Genomic DNA, 18,171 nt, shown 5'->3' with positions numbered 1-18,171 from the left:
CATAAATGGCAACATGCAGGAGGCCTTATAAAATGTTCTCCATCATCTGCTAAAAATACCCCAAATCGCAGACTTGGATATTGGCACAGATCCTTCTAGCATACTTCTGGGAAGTCTCATCTAACTGCAATTGCGGGCATAAGTGGCTCATGTCCTGCTTCATGAAGGACAACCGCCCTCAATTCCCAATGAGCTTTGTATACATGCTTTGCGGCGATTGAGTAATGGTTTGTAATTTGTTTAAAATCCTCACAAAGATGAACTGACCCATCAGGCTTCATGATCGGCACAACTGGTGCTGTCCAATCTGCAAACTGTACTGGTTTGATATTGCCATCACTTTCCGGCCTCCTGATTTCTGCCTGTACTTTCACATGTAAGACACTGGGCAGGCCTTGCAGAATCATGGAACTGCTTCCTGATCAATATGTAAAGTTTAAGGTTTTCGAATAGATTTGTAGCTCCGGTTGTGGATGCTGTGGTTGGTTCACTCGCCGAGTTGGTTCGTTACCCTGCTGGATAACATCATCATAACATCATCATCCCAGCCTCCAATGAAGCATTGTTGTGTTTTCCCGCTTGTTATTTAAACTCTGGGGTCCGTTGGCATTGATTACCTCATTTCCAGCTTTTCCAGAGACAAACAGGGAATTTCTAGAGGCCTGGTTGACAACCAAGAGGCATTCAATAAACATGTAGAATTAGATCCTATAAATGTACTTCTGCAAAGAAAAAAACAGGGTAATGAAACGTCTAATGAAACAAACTAACGAGCCAGCTCGGCGAGCGAACCAACCACAATGTGCCAATTTGGCCTTGGCTCCTTTTATAGCCCCTAGACCTTCTTGAAAAACTTTTGTGTATTTAAATAAGACTTCATTCAGGCAGCCATTTTCTAAGTGAAAAGTGTTGAGCCAATCAAGGTGAATTTTTCTCACCCCATTCCGCCCCACAAAGCTTTGGCCTGAGCCTTTTATTACAATCACTGGTAACTGTACCAATTATTTCTCATCGGAGACTGGAACCAAAATCATACTCTTAACCTGTAATGAATCTGGCCAAGGTCTTGCACAAACATAAGTTTGGGAGTCCAGTGCAGCTCTTGTTAAAAGAGATAACAAGGTGTAGAGCTGGATGAACACAGCAGGCCAAGCGGTATCATAGGAGCAGGCTGCTTGGCCTGCTGTGTTCATCCAGATCTACACCTTGTTATCTCAGATTCTCCAGCATCTGCAGTTCCTGCTATCTCTGAAACAGATGTTCATGAGGTCAGGTTCTGCAACCAACTCATACAGCAACTCTGGCATCAACGTCCATCAGAACTGGGTAACTGTTTAACCAAACATTTATTTTGATTGGTTCTGATTTGGAGGTTGCTAAGCAATTTAACTGTTCCAAACCACATTGAGATTGACTTTCCAGGGTGTGCACTCTCCTAGATACAGGCCTATGCATTCCCTTACTCAAATCAGTTCTTGTAGGACTGTTTTGCTATTTTGAATCTGCATACCAGCAGCAACTACAATGGCCTGCTGGCCAGGATCTTGAAGAACATTTTGCCATTTGGACAAGGTTTGGCTTTGTTTCGGGGTTTTGCTGTGGGCTGGCCTAGGGTCCCTCTGCTCTGTGATTACGTACACTCATGTGGTGTTTCCCAAGCGTAGTCAGTCAGGTGGTGGCGTCCACTTCCATTGCGATGAGCTATAGCTTCTATCCTCCATTGTCACATTTTCTAAAGACAAAGCCAGTTATAGTGCCTGTTTGAAGCACAGTTGAGCTTCAGCTTGTAAGAGGTTCTGCATGGTTATGTCATTTAATTAAGCCCACATACCAAGTGGTGTCTCAGCATCTCATTCAGGGTTAACCCAAAATCACATACCTTAGCCAGTTATTTTAACCCTGTTAAAAATCCTGAATGGATTCCCTGGTTCTCAAACAGCCAAATAAAACTGATAGCATCTCAGAACTGGAGGAAACCTCAAGTCATAATGTTCCTTAACTAAATCCTTGAACTCTTGAAAAGGTTATAGTATCTGGCGTCTCAGGGAAAGTTAAGCTCCTAATAACCAAAAAAGCTGGGTGTTCACACGCTTTCAGAAGGATTACTTGCTGTTTTTCATCTGCCCCCATGTCATTCACCTGGAAAAAAATAATGAGTTTTTTCTACATATTCAGTTCGGCCTTCGATAGGAGGATAGAACAAATCAAGCTTTCCAAATAAAGGCATGTTGCCAGCAATCTTTACCTCAACTCAGAGACGACTGGTGTGAGCAAATTCTTCAGGAGTACACTGTTTTCTCTCGTCACCACTGAAATGACTGCACATCGGTCAGTATCCCACCAGCAGTCACCCTTTTTCACATGTGCACAGTTCATGGGCTCTGACCAGCAACTCATGAGCCAGCCCCTAGAATGAAGAGAAGACTTTGAACCTTCTGTTTACATTTTCTTTTTTACAGTATACTGGCTTTCGCAAGTCAGATTGGAGTAAGTCCCCTGAATCGAAGAGATTCTAAATCTTCTGTTTATATGATTTTTTTTATCGAAGTGAAATAAACTCAGAGGCCACTATTCTGTCACCTAATCACACATTACTTACATGTGCACAGTTCATTGGCTCCAAACTGCAGCTCAGTGCCAAGGCCCAGAATGAGGTGAAGAAGGCATTTGGCATGCTTGCCTTCAATAGTCAGAGCAATGATTACAGGAGTTGGGCTGTTCTGTTATGGCTGTGACATTCATGAGATCACTTGTGGAGTACTACATACAGGTCTGGTTGTGCTGGTGCAGGAAGGATGCTACTAAGCTGGAAAGGGTGCAGGAATCTGGGGTTTTTCTTCCTTGGAGAGTAGGAGGCTGAGGCGTGATGTCATAGAAGCTTATAAAATCATGAGAGGCGCAGATAAGGTTTTTTTTTCCCATGGTATGGAAGCGGAAAAGTATAGGGCATAGGTTTAAGATGAGAGGAGAAAGATTTAAAAGAGACCTGAGGAGCAACTTCTTCACACAGAGGGTGGCACATGCATCAAAGAAGATGCTAGAGGAGGTAGTGAAGGCTGGTACAATTGCAACATTTAAAAGACACCTGGTCTGGTACATGGATTGGAAAGGTTTAGAGGGACATGGGATGAATGATTCAACTAAACCAGTTCAGTTTCAGAAATTTGGTCAGCATGGATGAGTTCGACCAACAGGTCTGTTTCCATGCTGTATGACTCCATGCCTCTATGACTGTGTTGGATGGTCAACCATGATGTTACTCAATTATAGGCAGGTGTTTGAGGGGCTAAAAGTCCTACTGTGGATCTTAGCTCGTACATTAAAAGTACCTTCAACACTAACATTGGTCTCACTATTCACTTCTAACAAAATGTCAGAGGCGGCAGACTGCATTGTAAAGATATATCTATTAAATATCCAGTCATATCTACTTTTCTCATGACATAAAGCCTCTCATCACACTGTGTGGGTCAAATCAGGAGTGATATATGATTGTTTACCCAGACAAGAGGATAAGATTCAATTCTCTTGCACAGAAAACCCATCAAAACACCATCGCCACAAAGTGACCTCTCATTACACACTTTCAAATCCTGATGTTTCATGTCATGCAGTCCCTTAACATCTTCCCATACTGTTTTTTTTCAAAAACTTATAGTCGTTGAGGCCTAGAACACAAAAAGTGGCCTTTTAGCCCATCGGGTTTGTGCCAGTCAAGAACAACCTATTCTCTAATCCCACTTCCCCAGCGCTTGACCTATGGCCTTGGCATTGCAAGTGCACATCTAAATCTTTCTTCAATGCTCTTAGGGTTTCTACCTCTCAGAGGCAATGAGTTCCAGATTCCACACCGCTTTCTTGTTGTAAATGTTTTTCCACACATCCCCTCTAAACCTTCTGCCCCTTATCTTCAATCCATGCCCCCTCCCCAGTTATTGATTCCTCCATCAAAGGAGAAAAGTGTTTTTTTTCCTGTCCAACCTAACTATGCCCCTCATCATTGATACATCTCAATCATGTGCTCCTTTCTCAATGTCCTCTGCTTGAAGGAAAACAACACTAGTCTGTCCAATCTCTCTCCATCACAGAAACTCTACAGCCCCTAAGGCAACATCCTGGTAAATCTCCCTCTGCACCCTCTGCCAGAGCCACTCTCTGATAAAGTGGATTCCAGAAGTGTACACAGTACTCTCGCTATGTGGCCTAAACAATATTTTATACAGCCCCAGTATTTCCTCCCTGCTCTTAAATTATCAGCTAACAAAGGCAAACATAACCATAGGCCTTATACATCTGTCCTAATACCATAAGGGGCGGTGGGCATGCACACCAAATTCCCTCTAACCCTCGGTGCTCTCCAGGGTCCTACTGTTTATTGTAGTTCCCCTTGTATTGTTTGTCCTGCCCAAGTACATCACCTCATACTTATCCAGATTGAATTTCATTTGTCATTGATTAACCCATCTGACCAGTCTACCTATATACTCCTGTAATCAAAGGTTATCCCCCTCATTACTTAGCAGCCCACCAACTACCATATCATAATTACAGCACGTAGGCGTTATTTTTGTCCTTCTCTCTTGTTATATTGCAGTCACAACTGTTAGAGTGCATTTTCGGTTCTGTTTTTGTGTGTGCGGCGACCATTTTTGTTTCTCGGGTCAATGCTTTAACTATGGCTTTGCCATTAAAAGGTAATGGATCAATCATGAAAGATTGGTTATCTACATCTTTCATGATATCCCTATGTCTTTTCTTCCTTGTCGTCCTTTTTTGCTGGAAAGTAGGATTGCTATCAATCAATTGGCAAAGCTTCGAAGGGATTTTACTCTGACATCTCACAGTTTCCGAAAGGTTGACATAAATATTCCCATCTTTGTCTTAACCTGGTTCCTTATCTCCTTGCATATCTGTATGCCTCAAGGTGGTGTATGTGATGCAGGATCTGGTCTGGTTGGTCAGCATGTAAACAGAACAACACAGAAATGTAGAAGATAGGAGCTGGCCCAAAACTAGTGGCAATGTGGACAGTAAAGGAAGTTATCAGAGCACAACGGGAACTTGATCAACTGGGCCAGTGTGCTGGTGAGCAACAAGATAGAATTTAATTGAGATAAAGGTGAGGTGGTACATTTTGGTATGGCAAACCAGGGCAGGACTGACACCATTAATGGTGAGTCCCTGGGGAATGTTGTTGAACAGTGACCCCTAGGGTTGCAGGTACGTAGATCTTTGAAGGTCTTTGAGAATGGCCCCAGGAATGGAAAGCTGAACATATGAAGAATGTTTGAGGACTCTGTCCCTCTACTCATTGGAGTTTAGATGGATTGGGGGACTCTAACTGAAACTTTCAGAATACTGAATAGACTGGACAAAGTGGATGTTGGGAAGATGCTTCCATTTGTAAGAGAGTCTAGGAACCAAGAACACAGCCTTAGAGTAAAGGGAAGACCTTTTAGAATGGAGATAAGGAGAAACTTCTTCAGCCAGAGAGTGGTGAATCGATGGAATTCACTGCCACAGAAGGCTGTGGGGGCCAGGTCACTGAGTACATTTAAGACTGAGATAGATAGGTTCTTGATTATCAAGGGGATCAAGGGTTACAGGGAGGAAGTGGGAGAATGGGGTTGAGGAACATATCAGTCACGATTGAACGGCGGAGCAGACTCAGTGAGCCAAATGGCCTAACTTGTGCTCCTATGTCTTATGGTCTTATAGCTCTGACCAAAACAGGTTGCCTTGGCCGCGCACACCGCACATGCACACCCCCCCCCCCACCCCGCCCTAGTTTGTCGGAAGTGGCAGGAATTCAAGGAGAAGTTGTTCAGGGTAACCAAGTTCTGTTAAGCGATGAGGGTGCCCACATTACTCTCAGTCTACTATTGTCTTCATTTTGTTGTTGTTCAGTTCAGCAAGAAAAATTTTTAAAAAGTGGACAGCAACTAAGGAATTACTGAGTAGGGCTTAAGTCCGAAGTGTCAGCATGCAGCTACTGGAATGATTAAGAAGTTCAATGAAATGCTGTCATTTAATTCGAGAGGAAGGGTCACCAGACCCTAGATGTTAACTCTGTTTTCTCCTCCATAGATGCTGCCAGGCCTACTTAGCTTTTCCAGCAAATTTGTTTTGTGTCCGGTCATTCTTTCAGGACAGAGATTGCGATTTTTTTCATCAGTGGGTTTTGTAGCTTTGGAATTCAGCCTCAGATGGCATTTGAGACAGGGTCATTGAATACTTTTCAGCAGAAGAAGATAGAATATAGTTAGACAAGGCAATTAAATGTTGTCGGGAATAGATGGGACTTTATAATTCAGCATATAAATGCGTCGGCCATGTTCATATTGGATGGGAGAGCAGGATCAGGCGGCAGAACAGCCTGATTTTGCTGCTAGCTGACATAATTGTACAAGAATATTGGTTAGAGATTCTGCAAAAGGGTCTCCATCTCCTGATTTCCTATCTCAGAGTAAGGGAGAGAAGTCTAAAGCCCCAGAGCCAGCGTAGAAACTACATGTGATCAGCAGCCTGGCTCTGAACAGAAACATCACAGAATTGGGTTTAAATGGTCAACTATTTGCAACGAAAGCAACATTTTGTGGAATTTCTCACCGGTTCCCCACTTCCTCATTCTGACACAAAGTCACACAACTGCACTTCATAATTAAATACACAGGGGACAACAGCAAAGGAAGATGCCATTCAGTACAAGCAGAGGGTCCCGGCAGTTACTCCCCAGATGAGCATTTGGACCAGTCGTGGGTAAGTAATGAAACAATTTTCTTTGAAGTGATTTGCGATATCCTTGATGATGCTATGACTTCACAAATACAGATTGCAATGGTGGTGCCTTCAATAGATTTCTATTTATTACTGAGCTCTGGGTCTGTGACTCGAACAAAGATCAATTCTCAATCCTTATTAGACACAAACAGAATGAGGTCCACACACTTCTTCCAGCCTTTTAAACAGGACCAGGAGGTCCATTCAGCCTCTTGAGCCTGTTGCACACAGGATGAGACCAAATCAGATCCTCGAGCCTGTGATATCGAATAAGAGGCAGTCCATTCAGCCCCTCAGGTTTGCGACAGAGGAACAGGAGAAGGCCCATTCAACTCCATCAAACCATGTTAAATGCTGCCCAGGTCAGCACAGAGACAATATCACAGCCACATAGAGGGTTAACAGTTTGTTTGTAATGCCAGGAAATCTGCTGCTTTCTCACTTTGAACCAACTTCGCAATTGCACTCACAGCGACACTGAATATGCTAATTAAATGTCATGGTGTGAAGCATAGGAAGAGTCCGTACAGATCAAGCAGAGTTTGTTGGCTCTTTCAGCTTCCTGCCAGCAGTTCGACAGGTCCAGGGCGAATAATATAACAACAGGAATCACTTCCACAATCAACATTCTCTGTCCTTGATGTTGTGATGTTGTAAGGGCATATTCCAGTGATTGTTGCCTCCAAAGATTTCTGTTCACTGAGATCAGGCGGTGAGGCTCAAGTCACTCAAAATGAACATTTTTCTCCACCAACGGACAAGGCAAGAGCAGAGATAGGAGATTTGGCAGATGCTGAGATATTCAAATCATTCATTGCGATAGTTTATTGCAGACTTGTAACTCTCTGCTGAGCCCTATTATCCCATTGAGAGTCAAAATAGTCTGTGAGGACATTGTATCAAAGTTGTTCTAATCTCTTGAAAGCTGTTGCATCAGAAGCGAGGTCTCATTAACTCCTTTCTCTTTCAGAGCTTGAGAAGGAGAAGCTGATGAAATATTTGGGAGAGGAAAATGATTGGGAAATCTTACTTCCTGCTGTCACTGCTCCAAGGTCAGACAGAGTTGTATTTGATTAAACTTTACAGAGACTTTCTTATTGTTCTCTGATGAGGACCCAATTCAGCAGTGAGTGAGTGTACACACTGACACCAAGTTCCGGTCACAGATCATCCTGTGTTTGCTGATATGCACTGGCACTCAATCTGACAACAGTCCTGGAGGAGCGCAGAGATCGCACAATGCACATTGCAGATCTAGAGCAGGTTACAAAGGTAGATAGTGAGGAGGTGAGATAGGGATGGGAAGTCAATGAGGATTATCAAAAAACTGGGGCTTTGTCAGCCAATTGAAGTCGCTGAATCTGATCTGGTCATGGGTGGTAAGCCTTGAAAAAAACTAAAGAACTATGTTTACTTTCAAGTGAATTGAAAATTCAATTGAAATTTTCTGAAATTTATGCATTTTGTTGATTTTCATCACAATTGCCCATTAAGGCAAACCACATCTGCTAAAATAAATAGCCAGTTTAGTATCTCACTTCCTGTTCATTCTTACTGCGCTAGAAACCTCAATAAGATAAACAATAGAGGAAGGAAGAAAACGTCAAACACTCAGTTCCATTTTTATCTTTGTTCTCAGCACATGCAGAGGTCAGGCAAGAGGCAATTTGCTCAAGTGTTCCAGAGTTTCCGCTAGAGTAGGGTCAGGGCTGAGCTTGGGGAGAAATCAGTCTCCAATGCTGCATGGGCATCAACAATACAGCAATGTAGAGCATGGACTAATTCGCTGATTTTCACACTTCAATTTACACCTTTTTGATTTTTTCTTCTCCGTGATTACCAACCCCTTTGTTCAATGCGCTGGGTCTCTATGCCATCTGTTCCTCTGCACCTATGTCATTTTTTGTTTAAAAGTCCCTCTTTTCCAACACCTTTTAGTTCTGAACAGTCATTCCTGACTACTTTGTGAACTCTGATTTCCTCTCCACAAGGTTTCTCTGAATTTATCCAGCTTTCTCACAACCAGCTCAGATTTCCAGCATCTGCATTATTTTCCATTCACTCTCCAGAAACACCATGAACAGTCAGTGTCAAGGTGACTGATTTAATTTTAGGCAGAAGCTTGAGGTGATAAATTTGGAGAGCAATCAGAGTTAATGTTTCGGGTCAAGTCACTGTTCCTCAGGTCCAAAAATGCTGCCAGTCCTGCTGGGCTTTAGCAGCAAATTCCGTTTTTGTTTCTGATTTACAGCATCCACATTTGTTCCATTCCTTGTTGAGGTGCTAAATGTTCCCTGGTAAATTCTCCATGGCATGGCATGACCAGATTCTGCTTGACAATGAAATGGGAACCTTTCTTCATGCGGGATAGATTGCGGTCCCATTTGAAAGTTACGTTTTTGAATCTGTTCTGATTGGTGCAAAATGAAATACTTCAAAAGCACAGCTGTCTTTTCAGCAATAACCAAGTTCCAACCAACAAACAACAATGAATACACGTTGGCAGGGAAAATGGGAAGGTCATTTGGGGCAGCACGGTGGCTCAGTGGTGAGCACTGGAGCCTCACAGTGCAAGGGACCCAGGTTTGATTCCAGCCTCGGGCGACTCTCTGTGTGGAGTTTGCACATTCCCCCCCGTCTGCGTGGGTTTCCTCTGGGTGCTCCGGTTTCCTCCCACAGTCCAAAGATGTGCAGGCTAGGTGGATTGGCCATGCTAAATTGCCCGTAGTGCTCAGGGGTGTAAGGGTTATAGGGGGATGGGTCTGGTTGGGATGCTCCACAGGGTGGTGTGGACTTGTTGGGCCGAAGGGCCTGTTTCCACACTGTAGGGAATCTAATCTAGTCACTTTTTGAGTGGAAGATGTGAGTCAGCTGGAGTTGTGGAGCGCAGGGTTCATGTTGTTCAAATGCATTAATCATTAATTGCTGCTCCATGGATGTGCAAAGCCACACAGTAGCAAACCAAACACAGCACTTTATTTCTGCAGGAGCACAATTGAAATGGAGAAACGTTTTGTTAAACTTGTATTGAATCCTGGTCAGACCGCACTGCAGTACTGCATGCAATCCTGATCTGTACACTATGAAATGGAGCCAGCAGTATTTGAGAGTCTATGGGGGAGATGAATACAGTGTACCTCAGAAATATATGGATCGGTGCATTGGGAAAGGACTGACAGACTGATCTTTTCTTGCAGAAATGGAAGGCTGATGGGTAACCTTAACAATGCTGCAAAACTTCTGAAAGGTTTTGACACAGTGAGTTCATGAAAAATGCATTCTCTTGGGGAAGTACTGAGGCCTATTGATATAAGATAGACACAAGAAACCCAACTGTGAATTCAGGAGAACCCTCATAACTCAGCCTGAGGAGAATGTGGTAATCACTTCCATAGGAAGTTGTCAGGGTGAATCATGTCGATGTATTTAATGTGGGGACTGGATGTACACACGGGAGAGAAGGGAAGAGAGGGTTTCAATGTTGCTCAGGGATGAAGAAAAACGGAGGCTCAGGTGCAGTGCAAACAGCAACATGGGCTAGTTGGGCTGAATGGCTTGTTTCTGTGTCCTGTATCCAACTTATTCCAATAGATTCATGTCTGTTCTTTATCCATCGTCTCTCTGGTCTGTCTTGTCATTGTTCTCATACCATTCTCTAAGTGAATTGCTGCTTCCTGAATCACATTAATTAACACAGTCCTTCTGCACAGCACCCTCGTGTTAAAAGCATTATAAATTAGTTTGGGAGTCTGTAATTACCACGAGCTAAGTTAGAATGAACTTGCCCACTCCTGTATCCAGAATTCCTCTCCATCTGTGTGATCCTGGGGATTCCCTGGTGTGTCCTGTAGATGGTCCTGACTGCAGCCAACATGTACCACTGATGGAGGGAGTGGATATCGAGTCTAATGATCTACAGAATATTCAGTGCTAAATACCGATATTTCTCTCCCCAGCTGGACTGGCACAAAACTGGAAAGCCAAGACACCACGTGAGGTGACAGCACAGGAAGGTTCCTGTGCACAGATTCCATGTCATTACAGGTATCCTTCAAAACTGGTAGACCAACATCGAAATGGAATCTGGTTTAATAACAAGAAAGAAGTCACATCGTCGATAGCCTTTCACTCCCAAGATCACAGTCAAGAGGCACTACATTTCCACCATCGGACCCGACTGTCTGGACGCCTGAAAGATGGAGACTGTTCTCTGATTATAAACAACATCAGGCGGGAAGATGCAGGACCTTATTTTTTCAGAGTAGAATTTGAGGGAATGTATAAATTCAGCTACAGACCCGTAACCCAGCTTCATGTTTCCGGTAAGTGATACACTCTTCATTGTTCAACAGTTCACATCCAACATTCAGTGAACAACTGTACAGCCTTATGTTGGCTTCATGAGTCTTATGGGTGTGTTTCTTAGAGTCAGTACATTTCATGGCTCGATTATCACTCTCCTCCACAAGCTCCTCCACCAGCTCCTAAATCTGGTTTTGATCTCATCAACATATTGCTTCACTTCCATTCATGACCTTCAACGGCTTTCTGAAATGTCACTCAAAAATTATTTGGTTGTTGTCAGCAGACTGTATGGTTTAAATAACGTGACAAACTGTTTCCCAACTAAAATACATTCTGTAATTAAACAATGCCTTCTTAATCCCAGACAAAAACATTCACATGATAAACAGCATCCAATTTGACAGAGATCATCTTACTTGAAAAGCCAAAGGGTGATACAAAACACCCACAGGCTAAGTATCCATACTCAAAGGATAAAGTGTGTTTCATACTGATGATATTGAAATACTGTCCACCTTAGATTGATAGAGTATCTTCAGACAGATAGAAAAGTCAGTTAGAGTTAGGTCTTTGACGAGAAGTAAGATTCCATCTATTCAGAGTTGCTGAAATACTCACGTTCCCACTGAGACAGGGATCTGTACAGCTTCTCCTGATATAAAGTATCTTCTTATCTTTTCAGGAAAAAGGTTCTTGCCCTTTGCATACTTTCAGATCATTTCTCCAAGTGTTACATACAGATGTCCTGGAAAGATAGGAAACAACACCAGAATAGCGTTGCTAAACACCTTCCACACAGATACCCCATCTGCCCCAAACAATGCTTGCCTAGCAATTCAAGTCATGAACCTTCCCAGGAATCCCTCTTAAAATAATTACTTCTCTCCTTTCCAGATTTTCTTGACACTAATGATCAGGTGAGTCAAAGCTCACATTACTGCTGAGCGATTCCCAAAAGTCACATAGCTCGTCAAAATTGGTCATAGAAATAATTGTTCATGCAGTTAAATGAGCAAACCCCACTGAATCCGATGGACATTTTGATTGTTAGATTTGTCTAAAAAAGTCAGCGGATTATGATCAGTGATTATGAGTGTTTCTTTAGAACATAGAACACAGAACAGTATGGCACAGTAGAGGCCCTTCGGCCCACGATATTGTGCCGAACGTTTACCCAAAACCAAATGTCTATCCAACCTCCACCACTACCTTATACTATCATCCATATGCCTATCTATTAGCCGCCTAAATGCCCCGAATGAGGCCAACTCCACGACCGTCTCCCGCAATGCATTCCACACCCCTGCCACTCTCTGAGTAAAGAACCTACTTCTGACATCTCACCGATATCTACCTCCTTTTAGTTTAAAACGATGTCCCCTCGTAAAAGCTACCTCCACCTGAGAAAAAAATCTCTGGCTGTTTACCTTATCTATACCTCTGATCATTTTGTACACCTCAATCAAGCCACCTCTCATCTTTCATCATTCTAAAGAAAAAAGCCTTAGATCTCCCTTGTAAGATCTTCCCTCCATTCCAGGCAACATCCTGGTAAATCTCCTCTGCACCTTTTCAATGCTTCCACATCTTTTCTGTAATGAGGTGGCCAGAACTGGACACAATACTCCAGATGTGGCCGAAGCAGGCTTTTGTATAGATGGTGCATAACTTCACAGGTCTTGAACTCAATCCCTCTATTCATGAAAGTTAACACACATAGGCCTTCTTAATAACTCTATCCACCTGTGTGGCAGCTTTCAGGGAACTGTGAACATGAACCCTAAGATCTCTCTGCTCCGCCAAGCTGCCAAGAATCTTTCCGTAAAACCTCTATTCTGCTTTCAAGTTTGTCCTTCCAAAATGAATCACCTCACACTTTTCAGAGTTAAACTCCATCTGCCACTTCTCAGCCCAGCTCTGTGTCCTATCAATGTCCCTTTGTAACCTAGAACAGCCCTCCACACTATTCACAAGTAACCCACCTTTCTCTCATCTGTGAACTTGCTAATCCATCCTTCTAGTCCTTCATCCACATCATTTACAAAAATCACAAATAAAGGAGGATGCAGAACAGAACCTTGCGGTAGACCACTCGTAACTGAGCACCATGTTGAATATTTTCTGTCCACTACCACCATTTGTCTTCTCGGGGTCAGCCAATCCTGAATCCAATCTGCCATATTTCCCCCCTCCCATGCCTCCTTACCTTCTGCATGAGCCTACCATGGGGAACCTTCTGAAATGCCTGACTTAAATCCATGCATACCACATTCACTGTTCCAACATCATCCACGTGTTTGGTCACCTCTTCGAAGAATCCAGTAAGGTTTGTTAGACATGATCTACCCCTCACAAATCCATGCTGACTATCACTAATCAAACTTTGCCTTTCCAAGTGATCAAAAATCCTGTCTCTCAGAGCCCTTTCCAATAATTTGAACACCATTGACGTAAGATTACCTGATCTATAATTTCCGGCTTTATCCTTGTTCCTTTTTTTGAACAAGGGAATGACATTTGCCTCTCTCCAATCTTCTTGCACTATACACGTGGATAGTGAGGACCAAAAGATCATCACCAAAGGCCCTGCGATTTCATCCCTCTCTTTCCACAGAATCCTTGGATAATTCCCATCAGGCTCGGGGGACTTATCTATCTTCAACTCCCTCAGGATTCCTAGTACATCTTCTTTACTAACATTGACATCTTCTAGCCTGCCAGCCTGTTTCACACTGTCCTCCTCTGTAACTAGGTCCCCCTTAGTTGTGAATACTGAACAAAAGTATTCTTTAAGGGCATCTCCTATCCCGTTAGGCTCTATGCACAAATTTACTTTATAATCCTTGATCAGCCCTACCCTTTCTCTGGTCATTTTCTTATTCCTCATGTACATGTTAAAAGCCTTGATGTCTTCCTTGATCCTATCCGCTAAAGTTTTCTCATGCCCCCTCATAGCTCTCCTAAGTCCTTTCTTCAACTCCTTCCTGGTTAACTGGTATCCGTCTAGAGACTTTTCCGTTCCTTTTTTCCTAAATTTTACATAAACCTCCTTCTTCCTCTTAATCAGTTGTCCGACCTCTCTTGAGAGACATGGATCCCTCACTTGACCGCATCTTCTCTGCCTATTTGGGACAAACATATCGAGCACATGCAGTATGCATTCCTTAAACAATCTCCACATTTCTAGGGTGCGCTTCCTTGGTAGCATCTGTTCCCAATTTATGTTACCCAGTTATTTCCTAACTGAATTGTAATTACCCTTCCCCCAATTATAAACCTCCCCCTGCTGCAAGTACTTATCCTTATCCATGACTGTAGTGAAAGAAACAGAGTTATGATCGCTATTGCCAAAATGCTCTCCTACCAACTGGTCTAACACTTGGCCCCTTTCGTTGCCAAGCACCAAATCCAAAGTGGCCTCTCCTCGTGTTGGTCTATTTACATACCATGTCAGGAATCCTTCCTGAACGCACTGGAGAAAATCTGCTCCATCTAAACTATTACAACTAAAATGTATCCAATCAATATTTGGAAGGTTGAAGTCACCCATGACTACAGCCCTGTGACTTCTGCACCTTTCCAGTATCTGCCTCCCAATCTGCTCCTCTACTTCTCTGCAACTTCTAGGGGGCTGTAAAAAAAACAATAAAGTGACTGCTCCTTTCTTGCTCCTGACCTCAACCCAAACTGACTCTGTAGACATATTCTCGAACTGCCTTTCAGTAGCTGCTATACTCACCTTGACTAGCAATGCCACTCCTCCACCTCTTTTTCCACCCTCCCTATTTCTTTTCAAGCGTCTAAATCCTGGAACTTCCAACACCCATCCCTCTCCCTGAGTTACCCAAGTTTCTGTAATGGCCACAGCATCATAGTTCCAAGTACCAACCCATGCTCTAAGTTCATAAGCTCTATTTCTGAGACTTCTAGCATTGAAGTATACACACCTCAAACCATATTGGTGCCTGCAATTATGCTCCATTGACCACATTTCTTCATAAACCACTTCACTTCCTGTTGTATCTGTTAGAAGGCCAAATACCTCATCCTCTGAAATAGAAATCTGGTTCCCCAACCCCTGCCAAACTAGTTTAAACCATCCCGTACAGATCTAGCAAACCGTCCTCCCAGGATATTTGTGCCCTTCCGGTTCAGGTGCAACCTGTCCTTCCTGTACAGGTCTGTCCTTCCCCAGAATGTGCTCCAATTTTATTCATAATGGAAGCCCTCCCTCCTACACCAGCCCTATAGCCACTTGTTTAACTGCACTCTCTCCCTATTTCTTCCCTGGTTATCATGTGGCATTGGTAGTAATCCAGAGGTAACTACCCTGTTTGTCCTGGAATTCAGCTTCCCACCTAACTCCCTGTCCTCATTTTTCACATTCTCAGTCCTTTTTCTACCTATGTCATTGGTGCTGATGTGTACCATGACTGCTGTTTGCTCACTCTCCCCCTTAAGGATCTTGAAGACACGATCTGAGACATCCTGGACCCTGACACCCGGGAGGCAACATACCATCCGTTCTTTTCGTTCGCATCCACAGAACTGCCTGTCTGTGCCTCTTACTACTGAATCCCCCACGACAATTACTCTCTTATTCTCCCCCCTTCCCTTTTTTGCCATAGAGTCAAGCTCAGTGCCAGAGACCTGTCCGCTATGACCTTCCCCTGGTAGGTCGTCCCCCACAACGGTAAACAAAACGGTGTACTTATTATTGAGGGGAATGGCCGCAGGGGATCCCTGCACTGGCTGCCTATTCCTTTCTCCTTCCTGAGAGTCACCCAGCTTCCTTTTTCCTGTACCTTGGGTGTGATCACCTCCCTGTAACTCCTCTCTATCACCCCCTCAGCCTCACAAATAACCTGGAGTTCATCCAGTTTCCTAACATGGTTTTTGAGGAGCTGGAGTTGGGTGCACTTCTTGCAGGTGAAGCCAGAGGGGACACCACCAGTGACCTTGACCTCTCACATCCTGCAAGAGGAGCATGCAACTACAACTAGCTTCCATTCCCTCTACTCGAGATTTCCAGAAGAAGAGTAAAAAAAATAAGGCTTACCTTACCGAATCTCCACACAATTTCTTGTGGTTAGAGGAGGAGGAGGACGGGTGGGAGACACTACACGCGTCGTGTTTCAGGTTTAGCCAATGCCCAAATTTATCTGTTCTTTCCTGGCTCACATTCTCTCTACATACCCGCCACTGAAAACAAGAAGGCCGCTTGGTGCACGAGGTAAGTTTTTATACTTTGTGGTACTGATGGACATAACCTTTGACATGTTTAACAGCCAGTAACAAGGCAGGATTTTCTTTTTCTACTTTTCTGAAAAGTGTGCTCTAATGGCTTTCTTACATTCAGTTATTATTCTGCAACAAGTCTGCACTCAACTGTAAGTCACAAGCACCATTCCCCAGTTTAAATGATGGCCACCTTAAAGGGGCTGGAGGTCAGACCTACAAAGGAGCACCAATTCTGGGAGCTAGGCTGCTTCTGGGGAAAAAAAAGGTCTCAGGATGACACCACATGGGAGACACCAGTGAATTGTTTGTTCTTAAGCTGCTGTTTGGGCCAATGTTTCAACACCAGTTCATGCTAAAAATGTAAATTTGTAAATGAGATTTGGGAAGGTAGAATTGTAGACACAAATGAGAAAGATAATATTGAAGAATAGATCACAAATTCCTACGTTCCACTCATTATCTGTAATTAGTTAATCGTACACCAATAAGCTTAATGTAAGTGAAAGTAATGAAAATTAAATGTATAAGATATGGAAAGATCAGCTCGGCCAAATGAACCCCTGTCCCCAAGCATACTGGAAGTCACAGACATTGCTTGTAGTCTGGAACTGCCCAAGTACAGGAATTTACAGCAGCTGCACAAGCTTGAACTCTGAGTTTCAGAGCTCAAGCAGCAGCTACAACCACTGAGCTGTGTCTGTGAGGCTGAGAGAAATGTGGATAGCACATTCAGGGAGGTGGTCATACCACACATTAAGGTAAACAGGCAGAGAAGGGATGTGTGAATTCATGGCAATCCAAGAGAAACAAGTTGGTAGTGCAGGAGTTCTTAGAGGTCCCACTCACCAACTGGTTTTCCGTCTTGACGTTGTGATGTTGATGGATTCCCAGAGGAATGCAGCAACTCACAAGGTTGTGTTACAATGGAGGGCCCAACGCACAGGAGGGCTGAGGGAAGAGTGGAAGAGCAGCACCGAGAGGAGATTCTTTAGCTTGGGAACAGGCAGACATTTCTGCAGCAGTCAACATGTCTGTAAGATCGTGTGTAGTCTCCCTGCTGCCAGGGTCATAGGACAATCCTTCTGGGTGAGTGAGAACAGCTTGAGGGTGTGTTCACATTGTGGCGAACATCATGGGTAGGAAGGGGGATGCTGTGCATTTTGTTGTTGGGAAAGGATCATACTCATTGAGCCGTGGGGTTGGGACTAGGAGAGAATATGAAACAGTAAAATCTGTGCGCATTAATACTAGGAAAGGCAGGTAGCTTTAAAATATAAATTACTTATTAAATAAGTGAGGTCAGATTGAGGGAGAACATTTAGAATTGTGAAGCACGGTTACATTGGATGTATGTGAATGCATGGAGTATAGTTTATAACACCAGGGAGTTACAGACATGGTTTGCATGTGGGATCATGATGTTCCGGCAATAATGGAGACCTTGTCCAAGGAAGGGCCTATCTATGGATTAAATGTCACTGGTTGCAAAGTTTTCAGCAAAAATAAAGGGAAATAAAAAGGAGGCGAAGTGGTGACATATTTGGTTAAGGAGAGAACTGCAGGACTGGAGAAAGAGGAGCTTTCAGAGAGCTCAATGACAGAATCACTTCAACTGGAGCTCAGAAATAAGAAAGATGTAATTTTGTCACTCCATGTAATAAACAGACCACCGGCTACTGGGAAGGATATAGAGGAATAAAATTCTGAGGCAATTCTGAGTAAGAAACAGCATACAGTATTTATAAAGGGGGACTTTAATTTTTGATATGTAGGCTGTGATCATAGCAGTGAAAACAGGTATTAAGGGAGAAGTGCTCCTGCATTGTTTTCAGGACAATTCCCTAC

At 43.4% G+C, this 18,171-nt stretch overlaps 1 pseudogene; it reads left to right on the top strand.

The window, feature by feature from the left end:
* Positions 1-6,677: 6,677 nt before the first annotated feature.
* The window catches only part of LOC132206716 (myelin-associated glycoprotein-like), a 109,697-nt pseudogene continuing 98,203 nt past the window's right edge, over positions 6,678-18,171 (top strand).

This window comes from Stegostoma tigrinum, chromosome 41 (assembly GCF_030684315.1).
Source record: "Stegostoma tigrinum isolate sSteTig4 chromosome 41, sSteTig4.hap1, whole genome shotgun sequence".
Taxonomy (NCBI): Eukaryota; Metazoa; Chordata; class Chondrichthyes; order Orectolobiformes; family Stegostomatidae; genus Stegostoma; species Stegostoma tigrinum.
This window is presented reverse-complemented; position numbering and strand designations above follow the sequence as displayed.